Source organism: Magnolia sinica, chromosome 2 (assembly GCF_029962835.1).
Source record: "Magnolia sinica isolate HGM2019 chromosome 2, MsV1, whole genome shotgun sequence".
NCBI classification, from domain to species: Eukaryota; Viridiplantae; Streptophyta; class Magnoliopsida; order Magnoliales; family Magnoliaceae; genus Magnolia; species Magnolia sinica.
In genome coordinates this window covers 2,457,582-2,473,396 of record NC_080574.1, presented here as the reverse complement: position 1 = coordinate 2,473,396, position 15,815 = coordinate 2,457,582, and the positions used below count along the sequence as shown (strand labels likewise).

General features: G+C 36.0%; 1 long non-coding RNA gene across 1 annotated transcript; it reads left to right on the top strand.

Moving 5' to 3' along the window:
- Window positions 1-9,063: 9,063 nt before the first annotated feature.
- LOC131231715 (uncharacterized) lies at window positions 9,064-9,594 on the top strand. Its single transcript, XR_009164523.1, has 3 exons — window positions 9,064-9,131; window positions 9,215-9,264; window positions 9,345-9,594. It is a non-coding gene; the product is annotated as an uncharacterized LOC131231715 (long non-coding RNA).
- Window positions 9,595-15,815: the final 6,221 nt, after the last annotated feature.

Here is a 15,815-nt window from a genome sequence, read left to right as displayed (position 1 = left end):
TTTATCTGTTCCTTGTGCTGCTAGATGATTTTGGAAAAGATTCTTAGGGTATTCAGTCATTCACAGCAGGATTCATGGACTGACTTTCGGCAGTCTGTTGGCTGATCGCTTACCTTACCGGTAAAGCAGCCTATTTGGCCTTGATGCAAGAGGCTTCAGATGCTGAGTTTTGTCATAATGAGTATGCTGGAAATGCTAACTGCAGGTTATGTTCGTGACTGATTGCCGTGTCGCAGGGTGATTTGGCTGTGATGTATTAGGGATCCAGGGAAGCTGATGATTTTATAGGCTTGATATTTTGCTCATTCCATTATGGTGGGGCTCACGTAATGCAGGGGTGGATGGAATATAAAGAGCATCATGGTGGGGCTCACGTAATGCAGGGGTGGATGGAATATAAAGAGCATTGGTAGGCCAACTGACCTAAAAAAAACAATGGACAACCATCCGATAACCTCCTGATTCATATGGTGGGCGTCCAACTTTCATGGTGGCTTGGATGATTGTAACATGACCCAGATCCAATGGCTAGTCTTGACTTACACTCTGACAATTTCTATGGAAGTGGTGTGATATATATCCCACCTCTAAAAATAAACACATAAATAAATGAGACCAACAGAAGAGGACTTCAGTTTGCTTATGTCTCTCCAGCTTGTGTTGCCTCATGGACCGGCAATGCAAGGATGTTCCAATGATCAAAACCATCCATATTCAAAGGGTCAATAAAACAAAACGTGTTAGCGAGCCTGGTTTGAATTATGCAAGAGGAACTCAAAAAAGTAAGTATTTCACCAATGCTGCAGTTTGATAAGCGTTTCAGTCATCCTTGACACTTTGGTTGGCGGTTAATTATGATAAACGTCTCTGATGAAGGCAATACTGGTATTTTCAGGATCAACTTGGACATTTTCTGCATAAAATATGTATTGTGAACCGTTGATGCTGTAGCCAGTTGCATCAGCTACAAGTTGAGATATGCTGGTGAAATTGCCAGACCCTGTCTATCCTGTTCTTGATCAAGATCTCACTGAGAAGGCGATCGGTGATTGTGGGAGACAATGGCAATGAGAGTTTTGGCCTGTTTTGAAGAGGAGAAAAGATAGAGAGGGATTGAGAGTTTTTGTTTTTTGGATTTTTGAAATTTGGGTGGTGGGGCTTTTTTGCCAGAACTGTAAGAACCTTCTCTCTGATTTTTTTTTTAGTAGTTTATATTGTCTTTTGTTTGTTTGATCTTTGAATTTAATAAAAAATTATATAATATAATATCTGATATTATCTATGAATTTGCATTTGCATCTTGCTAAATTTGTTTTTTTTTTTCCCTTTCTTTTTTAAATTCTTATATTAAACAGTTCATGTTATTCTAGAATCAATCTGATTGGACATTGAAATCTGCACCCGCATATTTTATAAATCCAACCCATCTTTCCAGTTGTTGTGATATAGTAGTACAACTCTTCTAATGTTTACTTACCAAAAGTAGAAACTAGTGCTATTGGAAAAGTGCTATCTTCTTATTAATTTTTATATTTTTATATTTATGTCATTTTATAATCAATCCACACCATCTACTTCTCATATCATCATGTCGATAGGTGTTGATATCTACACCCACCCTTTTTTCAAAAATCCATCCTTTTCTTTCCAATTTTGTGCAGTAGTACAATTAGTGCTGTTGGGAAATCTTATAAAGTATTATTTTATATAGTTCATGTCATTCCTAGAATCAATCAACGCCATGTATATCTTCTGTCATGATGTTGATATGTACATCCACCCATTTTATAATTCCACCATATTATTTCCAGTTTCATGATTTAATGGTACAGCTTTTCTAGTGTTACATACCGAAAAGTAGAAACTGGTGCTATGATATCTACACCCACCTCTATGATATCTACACCCACCTGTTTTATGAATCTACCCCATTATTTTAGTTTTTGTGATATATTCGTGCAACTTTTTTACAAGATAAAAATTAATGGAGAATTGTTAGGGTGGAATATTGGATCATTTAATTATTTGTGAAAAATCATAATAAAATTTTCATTAATCTGCTCAATTTTCAACTGGCACTTGCGCAGAATTTGACTTTGGCTACAGCAGACACCACTTAATTTAATATTGAAAGCATGTAGAGATTTTTTTCTAGAGTAAAATAAAAATATAGTTCTCATTAATCTGCTACATTTTTCAACAGGTAATGGCGTGGAATTGAACTTTTGAACTAGCAAAAATTTCTTAATTTGAATTTTAAAGCGTGTCGATTTTTTGAGCTCCATTTTTAAAGGGAACTCTTGGTTCTGTGGCTTGAGAGGAAATGAGCTCCTTTGTGAAGTCGATGAGGATTATATACGAGATGACTTCAATTTATGTGGACTGCAAGGACAGGTTCCCTATTATGATTATGCCTTGGATATGATCTTGGATGATCACTCTTTGAGTGGATGATTTTAGTCACTAAATCTTAGTACTAATGTGTATACAATTGCCATTGATGGCTGCAGGTATCAGGATATTGCATCTGGGCTCATAGATCTCTCCATTATCACTTGCATGCAACTTGCAGATAACCTCTGGAATTAGAACTAATAGACTATATTTGCATTTTGCAACTTTCAGGTATCGAATCTGTTTATATGTGGGAGGGTGAGGTAAGAATACCATGCATACTGAGTTATATCATTAACTGATATTTTATGACCAATTCAACCATCAGATTAATGCGAATGAGCCTCAATGACATATCATATGTGCATCAAAATAGATTAATCGCACATATGGTATGCTGTGAAGCTTGTTAATCTGGCTATCAGGTTTGTTTTTCCTTCTTTTCTTTTATGTTTAACTTCTCTTTTATATACATTCAAGGGAATGGTTAGACACTTGGAGCTGATGAGACCGACAATCCCTTTGGTTGGGATAACAAACATGTTGGGGCAAGAATCTTAATTTCCAAGATCTGATTTTTTCTTTTTCTTTCTAATTTCTATCCGTTCATTTTTTGTGTCACTTTTGTTTTGTTTATATATATATATATATATATATATATATATATATATATATATATATATATATATATGTCTTTCATACAAAACTTCACTCTTTGACTTCTTAGTAGCTACTAGCTACCATTCAAAAAAAAAAAAAAACCTTAGAATCTGACTTCATAGTACACTAAAAGCGGTTGCACTGATCTGAATTTATTTTGCTTGTACAGTTGTATGTGCCAAGATAAAGTTCAAAATGTGAATATACAACTCATTTCTAAGGTTTCAATGGTTGATCTTTTTATAAACATTTGCTGCACGGGCATGTCAAATTGTGCTTTGAAATACGGCTGATTCAATTTTGGGTCATTGAGTTTTGCTTGATTGATTTATGCATCAAGGCTACTAAGAAGTCAGTTCTCAGTCACTATCTGCGTCTAGTGCTGCAGACTCAAGAGGTAACAGTGAAGCTGGAAAAGAAGCTAGAGGATTTGCATATAGAATCATTAGATCTACACATGCATGCCTTAGCTCAGATATTCACATCTCATGTTCTATTTATTTATAATTGTTTATTTTCAGATAATCTCTGTAATGAAATGTGTCACTTCATAAAATTAGCAATTTTTTTTCTTTTCTTTTGACTGTGGATGGTTGGAATATATGTAAAAGCTTTAGTTTTACAAATGCATGCCTTAAATAAGATTTTTGCATCTCGTTTTCTATTTATTTATAGTGATTGGGACTGTGTACCGGTTGTCACTACATTGGTGAGCAATGAGCGAAAAATGACAGAGATTGGACTGCTCTAGTCCATGTTCTGATTGAGAACTTGATTTCCATGCAAGAAAAGGTCAATGACAACTGCTGTATTTTCTGGCGATGGCTCTGTTCTAGCTATATTGCTGCAGAGGATATTGTCACTTTATGGGACCTAGACACAAATGTTCTTGTAGCTATAATTGGAGAGACTCTTACAGTGATTGTCTGAATATCATTATCGAATTGTGTTGTGTGTGCAAAGAAGACATTTGCTAGCTGTAATTGGAGAGACCCTACAACTTTGCATGTCTTACACTTGTGTATGTTTATTCCTTCTCTTTCACCTCTGTATGTTGGTTCTTTCTTTCTTATTCTGGATCATTGCTGAAAAATTACTGATGGTTATCATACACATTAATTTGACGTGAAAGCTTACTAGAAGAGATGTGGCCTTGGTGCAAAGAAAGTGCCATAGAAAAAGGTTCATTTCTTTTTTAGTGTTTTTTCATGCAGAATTCTCTATTTTCATTGATGATTTCATTGAATTAAAGTTACATTTCTTTGGAAATTGGTTTGGGATCTGTTTGATAGTATTTTGATATTTGATAAGTTGAATTCTTGAAGAAGCGATGACCAAGAAAAGGAGGCGGTTGATTGATAAACAGCCCGACGGCACATGTTTTTGCAAAGAACCATCTAGCATTTCCCTCGGTTGTTTCTTTCTCTTGCGAAAGTCTTTGTGCTTTTGTTGAGTCCAGCAACAAATGTGTATTTTGAGACAAGCAAGCATTTCCCCCTGTGAGCTGAAACTCACTCGTGGACATTTCTTGTGTGTGTGTGCCCACACATGCATGGGGTGGGGGAAAGAGAGCGTGTGTACATGTCTATCTATGCATGTATATATGTATGTATTTACGTATTAAGGAATACCAATTGATAAAAGGGAAAAACCTCTAAATTCACTTGGTAGGAACTCCTTTCCTCTTCTTTTGTTTTTATGTATGAATTTAGGAACTCTTGTCATTATCTTTGCTAAAATGAGATCAACTGGGAATGAACCTATGTTCACATATATAGGATTTCACACCTTTGTGCCTGGCTGGCACATGTGGTGGCATTTAGATGGGCTAGGTTATACATGTGTATGCTCAACACACCTCTAAACTCTATATGTGAGCCTCCTTTTTAGATTTTTGTGTTTCTTATTGATGTTGCATAACTTCTGCAGGCCTGCAATGCTCATGGGATTTATTGTGCTCCATTATATGATACCCTTGGTATGCATATCACAACTTCTCACTGGATTCACTTGTGCATGGACTGATTTTCAGTAATCATAAATGAAGTTCAATTGGTGCAGGATTTTGCATCATAAATGCTTGACGTGTTTATGTTTTTTTTTTTAATTATTATTTTAAATTTCTCTCCATAAATATTTTGACATATGTTTATTTGCTTGAAGTGTCATCCATTATCATTTTTAATTTTGTAAACTTTGCAGATTATATTGCACTATATGCTAATTTTTTATTTTTTATTTTTTACCTTTTTTCTTTTTCTTTATTTGGTCTCTTTTCTAGGTGTTGAAAGCATTTCCTAATGCAACCAAATTCTTGAAAAGTAAGAAACATTTTTCATTTTTTATATTCTTGGTGCAGGCTTTGTATTATATATATTGAAATCTGCATTTGTTGATGCAGCAATTGTGAGCTTCGGAAGTAACTTCTCTATGAATTTGTTATTGCAACGATTATTCCCATACTTCTTCTTTATGAAGGTTGGTAATTTCAATAAGTAACTTCTCTATGAATTTGTTTTGTTCCTGTCCTGATGATGATTGTTGTGAAATTTACTATTTAGTGAAGAACTTTATCAGCATGGTGACACTAAATGGTTAGAAAATGCAGGAAGTGAGAGGGTGGATAAATCAGAAAGTAACAGGAGATAGGCTAAAATAAGCACAACATATCAATCGGTCCCTTTCCTGTTTGGGAGATGTGATTGTAGCCTTGGCTCAGAAAAATACCTACATACCTTACAGAAACAGCAAACTTACGCAACTCCCGCAAGATTCCTTAGGTTGAAATCTATTGTCTTTATTCTATGCAAATGATGTGAGGTTTAGATTGGAAGGGCCTTAATGTTTTCCATAAATTGTTCTATTAAAAGGAACAATCGCAAAAATTGAAGGATAATCAATGATGAAGTTTGGACAGTTTGCTGCCTCACAAATTGTAATGGTGGTAATCTAGGAGAGCAATTGATTTATAGGGTTTGATTGGTGCCCAATTGATAGGAAAGGACTATAGGGTTTGATTTGTGCCCAGTGGAATTCTACTAGCCACCCAATGGAATTCTTGATCACTACAGGGTTTGATTTGTGCCCAATTGATTTACATTACAATGAATTCATTTATTTGGAAGTAAAGATGCAATATCCAATGAAGTAAAGTCAATCCTGGCTTAAAGCCTATTGAAACTTGGTGGCTTATATACTTCATTAATGATATAGTTTTAATCCAAAACTTATGGTCACTATGAAACACTCTTGTAGAAAGAGGAAGAAAGAAAAATTCTTACATGTAGATCTTATCATAATTCTTCGTAGTTCGGTGGTGCAATCTATCGCTAAGATAAAGGAATCGCAATTGTTGCTTATCTGCTCACTGAAGGAAGATTGAGTTTGTCATGTCTTCGAGGTTTTCTTTATTGGAGCTCTCCTAAACTTTTAAGAACTTCTGTTCTCAGTAATGTTAACAACCTTATGAAGTTTTGCTGTTGTGAAAAAAAAGCACTTATGTTATATACTTCATTAATGATATGGTTTCTAGTAACTACGGTATTTCTTTTAAATTCCATTGGCTCCCATATCTCTTGATCATGTTGATAGTACCACAGTCATATCAGAGTTTCTCATAGTCTCAACTTAAAAACAAAAGTTATTTCTGTTGTAGAATGTTTGTATTGAACTTTTGCAGTGCAGGCATGTTGTTAATACAACTGACATTACCACCAAATATTGTAGAAGAACTTGTGTTTCATTGCTTTCATGTTCTATATTTTGAATGATATTCAATCGTTTTTTCTTTTCATTCAAGGAACATAAGTGTTGGAACTATGATGATCTCTATTTGCATATAGATTAACATTCAATTTCTTCAACTAAAAGTGAATCCCAAAGTTAATATGTATGGATAGTTTGAGGACAGCTCAAGGTGAGAGTATATGCAAGGCTATGATTGTGTGTGGACATGCTATCATCTAGAAATGCAATAATCATTTCAGTGAAGCTGAAATGACCAATTTGAAACTATCATAGTATTTGTATTGTGTGATCATTACTCCAAGTTCAACTAGAAAGGAATGTAATTGCAATTTGTACTCCATTATGAATAACACTAATCGTCGATACAGTTCAATCATTGCCACCTAATTGAACTGAACAATTGCAATCCAACTCAGGTGTGTTTCAAAATGCAGCGTAAAAGATGCATTTAGATCAATGGATTATTTCTAGCCTGGTGAACCTGTGATTAGCTCTGTTTTGAGCTTGTAGATTATCTTTGCATTAAGTCGATGAAACTCAATCAGGCCTTGAAAGATTTGAAATTTATTTTGTATTGTGACTTGAATAAAAGATATGATGTCATTGAGAAAACCCAAAAGCCACAAATCAGTTTTTTAGTTTTTCTTTTTGCAGTGGCTATAAGTACATGCCTTATCAACTTTTCGCTTGCCACGTCACGATGGAGGTGAGTTTCTTTGCTGTTAACTGGTAGCTCTTTGTTGGAAAGTATTCTTCTTCATCATAGTTATCAAACAATTCCTGTTACAACAAAAGTGGCTGATGTGCCAGTCCATGTTGGCATTGAGTTGTAGTTTGACCACCAAGTGTGTCAGGTTTTTGGGTATCACTCTGTGATTAGAGTTCATAGAGAACCCACAGACATGTTATGGAGTCACAAATCATATGCCTGTTTTCAGTGACTAGTAGAAATGATGTCACATGATTTTCAGTTCAATTGGCAGGTGTATTACAGTGCAGAAACACTTAGTGTGCCAGTAGAGATGATAGAAGGGAAGTGTGAAGCTAGAAAGAAGCATGATCTTCCATCTCTGGATGACCCTGCAATCTTTGAGCATATCTTCTTCAGTGAATACATGTATGATCCTTCCAAATGTTGGGTGGTGTAGATAAAAGAGAAAGATGGCGATGATGTTAAGATGCAAGGACAAGGAAACAAGTGTACATGGCTATGGAACTTGACTAGAAAGTAGGTGGTAAGGAAGTTGTCGAAATAGGAAGAAGACGATGATTTTTTGTATATGTGTTTATTATGTTAAACTTATATGTATTTATGGGTGAATGAGTGTGATGTGGATAAGATTGTTTGTGTTTGGATGAATGTATTTTTATGTTTGGATGGATTTTCTTGTTTGGGTTTAGATGGATGTGAATGTGAATATGATGAAATATATTATATAACAGGTGTATATCAGGATGAATATGATGAAATATATTGTTAACAGGTGTATATCAGGAATTTTGTGCAGAATTTTGAGGTAGAATAATTTTTTAAAAAGAGACTTTTAGCGACGAAAATTTTCGTAGCTAAAAGTTTTGTAATTGATTTTTTAGCTGCGAAACTTTTCGCTGCTAAAAGTCTTGTACAATTTTTTTAGCGGCGAACATTTTCGTCGCTAAAAGTAGAACAATATTTTTAGTAGCGAATATTTTCGCTGCTAAAGGTCTTGTACAGTTTTTTTAGCGACGAACATTTTCGTCACTAAAAGTAGAACAATATTTTTAGTAGCGAAAATTTTCGCTGCTAAAAGTGTTGTACAGTTTTTTTAGCGACGAAAACTTTCGTTGATAAAAGTGGAACGATTTTTTAGGAGCGAAAATTTTCGCTGCTAAAAGTCTTGTACAGTTCTTTCGTGACGAAAATTTTCGTCGCTAAAAATGGAACGATTTTTTTAGTAGCGAAAGTTTTCGCTGCTAAAAGTCTTGTACAGTTTTTTAGCGACGACAATTTTCGTCGCTAAAAGTTTTGTAATTTATTTTTAGCAGCGAAAATTTTCGCTGCTAAAAGTCTTGTACAGTTTTTTTAGCGACGAAAATTTTCTTCGCTAAAAAGCTTGCATTTAGCGACGATTCGAATTCTTCGCTGATAAAACGCTTTGACATCGGTCTTTTAGCGATGAATTTAGCAACGAAAACTTTCGTTGCTAAAACTTTTTAGCTACGAAAATTTGACTTTTAGCTACGAAAATTTTCGTCGCTAAAAGTGAGATTTCTTGTAGTGTCGGTAAGATCATTGATATGCTCATTCGACGTGAGGGGTGTCATCAAGAAATATGACAGTCCCGAACAAAGTAAGTTTGCTTATTCTATGTACTGCTATGAATTTCTTAAATCTATACATGCTTTCTCATCACCGTGCCTTCTTTTCTTGCAGTTCTTGAAGAATTCTTTCATTTAAGACTTGAGTTCTATGTAAAGAGAAAGGTGAGCTTTGATCTAGGCCCTCCATTTTTTCTTTTTGGTAATTGAGAAGATGGTAGTATTAACTTGCTACTTTCATGCAGAAAGTAATGTTGGATAATCTTGAAATAAAGCTGTTGAGATTGTCTAACAAAGTCAGATTCATCATTGGGGTGGTAGAAGGAGAGATTATTGTGAGTAACAGGAAGAGAGCAGATCTGGTCCTCGAGTTGCAGTAGAAGGGTTTCACACCGTTTCCTAAAACCAAAGGCGTTGATACCAGCGAGGCAATGGAAACAGAAGAAAATGAAGAGACACCGGAGGTGGGAATAGTTGTAAGAGCAAGTGATTATGAGTATTTACTATCGATGCCGATTGGATCTTGTTGTTAATGAGAACTTTAAATAGACATATAACTATTATTATGTTGGCATTTTACTTTTGTGAATGGAAATGAATGATTGTGTTTGATTGAATGAATAAAAGATTTATCAGGGTGTACTACAATAGTAAGAGCTGCCATTACTAATTAATTTTTCTATTAACAACAAGCATTAGCTACGGCTATTTACCGTAGCCCTTTGTTGAAACCGTAGCTCTTGCTAAAATTAGCTTTTTGCTACAGTTCTCATTCTACTTTTAGCTACAGATAAAATCTGTAGCTGTATGTAATTTTAAACTACAGACAATATTGCTACGGATTTATTCCGTACCTATACTTTCATTAGGTACGGCTACTAACCGTAGCATTGTAACTGAAAACCGTAGTTGTTGCTAATTTCAACCTATTGCTACAGTTCATGCCCAACTTTTGGCTACAGATATAATCCGTAGCCGTAAATCCTTGACCGCTACAGAAGCAATGGCTACGGCTTTAATCCGTATCTATTATCTCTATAGCTACGGATTTATCCGTAGCCATAGCTTTTAGACCTATGGCTACGGCACCAATGGCTACGGTCGTGCTACGGATTTTAACCGTGGCCATAGGCTTTTAGCTACGGTTTTTATCCGTAGCCTTTTCCCTGTTTTCTGGTAGTGATAGTTGAGTGTGTTATGCATGTTTATTTTTTGAATCCCCAAGATATAGCTGCACCTCCTAGGGTGAATATCCACCCTGTAGTGGACTTATTGTCCCCTGCACTCGATATCCAACTTGCATCGGTATATCCTTCCAATACTATTGGAAATTCTGAGTAAACTAGCCCTAGTTCTTTGGTTTCTTTAAGATAACCTAAAACTCTACTTACAGCTTTCTAGTGTTCAACACTTGAATTACTCGTAAACTTGCTTAGTTTACTCATAGCGTATGCTATATCTGGTCTTGTGCATTGCATACATGAGACTCTAGTTGTGCAACTGCTCTTCCATCATTTTCTTTTAACTTAATACTTGGATCAAACAAGGTCTTTGCCTCTTTAATTTTCAAGTGATTAAACTTGTTTATTATTTTCTCAATATAATGAGACTGACATAATGTGAAACCTCCATTATGTTTTTTACTTTGATACCTAATATGGTATCCACTTGTCCAAGATCCTTCATTTTGAAAACTGAAGAGAGAAACTTTTTGGTTTCATTTACACCTTCCATTTTATTACTAATTATTAACATATCATATACATACAAGCATATGATTACAGTATAATTATTACACACTTATGAATATATGCATTTATCAGCAATATTATATTCAAAATCTAAGACAAAACTTTAGAATCAAATTTATCATGCCATTGTTTTAGTGCTTGCTTTAATTCATACAAAGACTTAATAAGTCTACATACTTTTCTTTCATTTTCAGGTAGAACAAACCCTTTTAATTACATCATGTAAACCTTCTCATCGAGATCACCATTAAGAAATATTGTCTTCACGTCCATTTGATGGATATGAAGATGATGTATGGATGCTAGGGCAAATAAGTTCCTAATCGATGTTATTCGAGCTACTGGTGAATATATGTCAAAATAATTGATTCCTTCTTTCTGTCGGAAACTCTTAGTAACTAATCTTGCCTTAAAGGTTTGAATTATACTATCAGTGTGATATTTTTTCTTAAATACCCACTTACAACCTATTGGTTTAGAACCTGGAGGTAGATCTACCAATTCCCATGTTTAGTTAGACATTATAGAATCCATCATCATTATGGCTTCTTTCCAAAAAGCGGAGTCTCTTGAAGTCATAGCTTCACTAAAGGTTTTATGTTCATCTTCTATAGTTAAAACCATATGTATTTTCCTAAGCACCTTCTCTCTATCACCCTCGACTAGATGAAAAGAGAGTCGTTGAGAGTCTATTTGCCCAGAATCAAGACTCTTTTCTACTATTGCTCTTTAACTCCTACGAGGTTTACTAGGAGTTTTCTCTTCTATTTGTGTTTCTTTTATAGTTTCATTAGGAGATTGAATCCCAACATTCTTTTTCTCCATGAATACAGAATTTTCAAAGAACTCTACATCTCTAGACTCTATAATTACATTGGAGTCTAAGTCTAGAAGTCTATAAGGCTTACTATGTTGTGCATATCTTACAAGGACGCATTTGATAGCTCTTGGTCCTAACTTAGTTCATTTAGGTTCTGGTGTTCTGCTGTATGCAAGACACCCCCACACTCTAATATACCCTATATTTGATTTTCTTCCTTTCCATATTTCGTATGGAGAGGTCTTGTTTTTCTTAGAAGGAATTCGGTTTAAAACATAACATGCAGCTAACAGTGCTTCTCCCCATAGGTTTAATGGCAATTGTGCTTGTATTAGCATTGAGTTAATCATTTTTACTAATGTCCTATTTTTTCTCTCTGCTAGACCATTTTGTTGTAGTGTATAAGGTGTTGTGCACTGATGTATTATGCCGTGTTCTTCACAATAGTTAAAAAATTCATTAGAGAAATATTCTCCTCCTTAGTCACTACAAAGGATTTTAATATTTTTATCTAGTTGATTTTCTACTTCAGATTTATAGATCTTAAATGTATTAAATGTTTCATCTTTCAATTTTAACAGATATACATATACATATCTTGAACAATCGTTTATAAACGTTATAAAGTACATTTTACCTCCACGGGTAAGAACGTCATTTAGTTCACATATGTCAATATGCACTGGGTCTAATATTTGAGATGATCTCTCAACGCCAAGGAATGGTTTCTTGATTATTTTAGACCATATGCATACTTCACATTTATCTTTATCACTATCATTGTATGATATTAGGCCGTTCTTAGCCATGAGTTTTATGGTACTGTAGCCAATATGGGCTAGTCTTCCATGCCATAGCGTTACAAATTCAATCATGTAAGCAGAAGAATTCTTATCATTCAGAGATAATTTGATCATTCCATTACAAGCGTATCCCTTACCCACAAAGTTCTCATTATTAGACAAGATCAGCTTGCCTAATTCAAACATAACCATAATCCCAAGTTTGCTTAAGAGATCCCTTGAGACAAGATTCATCCTTATGTCTGGGATATGCAGTACGTTGGTCAGGATTACCTTCTTTCCAGAGGTAAAGAGTAATTTCACGGTTCATTTTCCTGCAACTTTCAATCGTCCTTCACTTCCCATTTAAACCTCTTGACCATTAGTCTCGTCTTCGTAGGTTTTGAAGGCAGATCGATCGTTGCATACATGGACTATGGCACCTGTATCATACCACCAACCAGGAATTTTCTCTTGAACTAGGTTTACTTCTGTGACCATGGCTACGATTTCATCATCTACAGCATTAGCCTTTTTCTTAGGCTTTTTTCGGTTCTACAGACTCGGGTGAAATGTCCGGTCTAGCCGCAGACATAGCAAGCTCCCTTAGGTTTGCCGTTTTTCTTCTTTTGAATTTTTTAGAATTTCCCTTTATCTTTGTTAGGTTTAAGGAAATCAGCTTTCTCATAGGTATTATTTTGGGATGGTCATTCTACTGCGTTCACCTTGGATGAGGATGCACCATTAGCATTATCCTTTTTGTCTCGGTTACAGGATTCTTCTTTAATTCGAAGATGCTTTTGGATTTGTTCCAGGGTGAACTCTTCGAATTTATGCAGTAGTTTCTTCCTGTAGTCTTTCTAGCTCGGAGGCAATTTTGCGATTATAACTCCGGCTTGAAAGGATTCAGGAAGATCAATTTTTATGGCTTTTATTTTGTTTATAATAAGCTGCAGTTCTTAGATTTAGCCAAGCAACGGTAGATTGTCTACCATCGTGAAGTCGAAATACTTAGCAATTAGAAATTTTTGTGTACCTTCTTCTTCAACCTTGTATTTATGTTCCAACGCACTCCAAATTTCTTTCGCTGATGTGGTCTCTGTGTACAAATCGTACAAACGATCAGAGAGAGCATTGAGGATATGGCCACGACACAGCAGTTCATCTTCTTATCGCTTGATTCTAGCAGCAACCTGTTCTGGAGTATCAGTGTCCTTTGCTTCAGGCAAAGGCTGGAAAGTCGGGTCCAGGATGTAGTAGATCTTCAGAGCGGTCAGCAGGAATTTCAGTTTGTCCTGCCATCTAGTGAAATTTGAACCATTGAATCGGTTTAATCAGATCAGATCCTGGTTCATCAGTTTGACTGATGCAACACTTTCGGTGTCCATGAATCACGCTTTAAGATTGTTGGGAATAAACGATTAAATACACCGAAAATATCAAAAAATAAATTGAAAATAAAATATTTCACTAGGCTGAATCACATATAAAATATGATGTCCTTAAAGCGTGATTCGCCCCCTTATCAATTGCTGATGGGTTATAAGTGAATTGCTTCCAGGATAAGACAAGTCTTATCTAGATCCAGCGTGCAGCAATCACGATAAGTCCACTGTGGAATAATTTTAACGCAACTGATTTCTTCTAGCAAACTCAGATGATGGAGATGTTCTAAGTATTTTAGAATGGAGCTATGAATTGTATCTGATTTGATGGGAGAGCTGGTGTGTTGAGATGATAAAATCGGACTGAAATGGTCCGGTTTATATAGGCATCAGGTAGTGGACCATTGCTAGACTGCTATTAATGGTTCAAAACGTTTGGATTACGTTTCTGACCGTTGATCATTAACTCCAGCTATCAGGCATAGATCAGACCCATCGCACCACTACAGCCACACACTGCCGCTCACACCCGTGCTCGTACCCGAGCACACGCGCACGCGTGCGTGCTTATGTTCCAATGCAACCCAAGCATTACCTCCTCCAAAAACTTCAAGTAAGAATACTCTTCACAAGTCTATATATAAACCACAAAATTTTCTTCTCATTTCCAATGTGGGACAAAGCACACACCGTACTTTTTAATTCAAAAATTCAAAAAGCATTTTGATGGGAAAATCCCGAAATTTTGGAATTTTTTGAATTTTCATTTTTATTATTTTAAAAACCATTGATATTCAACAAAATCTCCCCCCACCCCAATCCATCTAGAGTCACCCTACGGACACACATGTACAGAATTCAATCCTGCAGGTCAGGAGTTCAGGAAACCTTCCGTTTACTAATGTTCAGATGATAAGGTCCCTGTAATTCCTCGGGAAATTAAGATAACATGGCTTCCAGGTGAAAAGTAAGTGGGATGGATAAAGCAAGCTTTTGGATCTCCACTTCAATATTTATAATCCAGCATGCGTCTATAAAAAAATTCAGCTTGTGTACGCTCCACCATCTTTGACAACATATTAAATAGTAACCTGATCCAATCCATCCATCACGAGGGGTCCTTCGATCCAAGAAACAGGTCAGTTTCATATTGTTATGGACCATGCTTTTACGAAACAAATCTGTGGCTGAATAGGCCTGATCGTAAGTTTTCTGGGGCGTATAACCTGTTTCCAACATCATGACCCACCTGATGAATGGACCATACAGTGTTAGAGCCCACCTGATTGACTGCTTCCATGCTGCACATGTTTTCAAATAATGGCACATATGGTTAGATGAGATGCCTTGTACGCGCATGTTGGGCTTAGCTAACATATTAATATTCAGATCTGTCCAACGAGTTTCAAGCCCTACAGAAATGGAATGGTAATCTTTCTCACGTTTTGTCGTTTGACGGTGCACTTTAAGCAGGGGTGGCAATGGGTAGGTGCGGCCCTGGACTCACCCAAGCCGATGTAGCCCTTACATCTTGATGTATGTATCATGTAAGTATGCTGATGATGAATTTTTTCAGAGGATGAACTCTACCACCTAAATATCCTATGGTCCAAATTTATTAGGCGACCCATCTCCTTAAATCTCAATCATACACTACATGTTTGCTATCTTGACATTTGGGTATTGTTAGTTTGAAATGAAGCCGCAATTTCAATTCTGCCAAGCAAATACTCAGTGCTGAAAACATCGGCAGCAACGACCTCATATGCATGCAGCAAATAGAGCCCTAATCCTGCAACCAGTGCACTCTCCCAGGGCATGGAAGTCTTACTTGTGCTGACGTGGATGAGATTCACCATATCCATTGGTTGTCCCGCCCTGTGTTTGGACTGGGGGCCGAAACTCAAGTGGGCTACAAGATAGGGAGCAGTTGTGGGAACCCACCATTTATCGAACAAACTGTGGGGTCCACCATGAC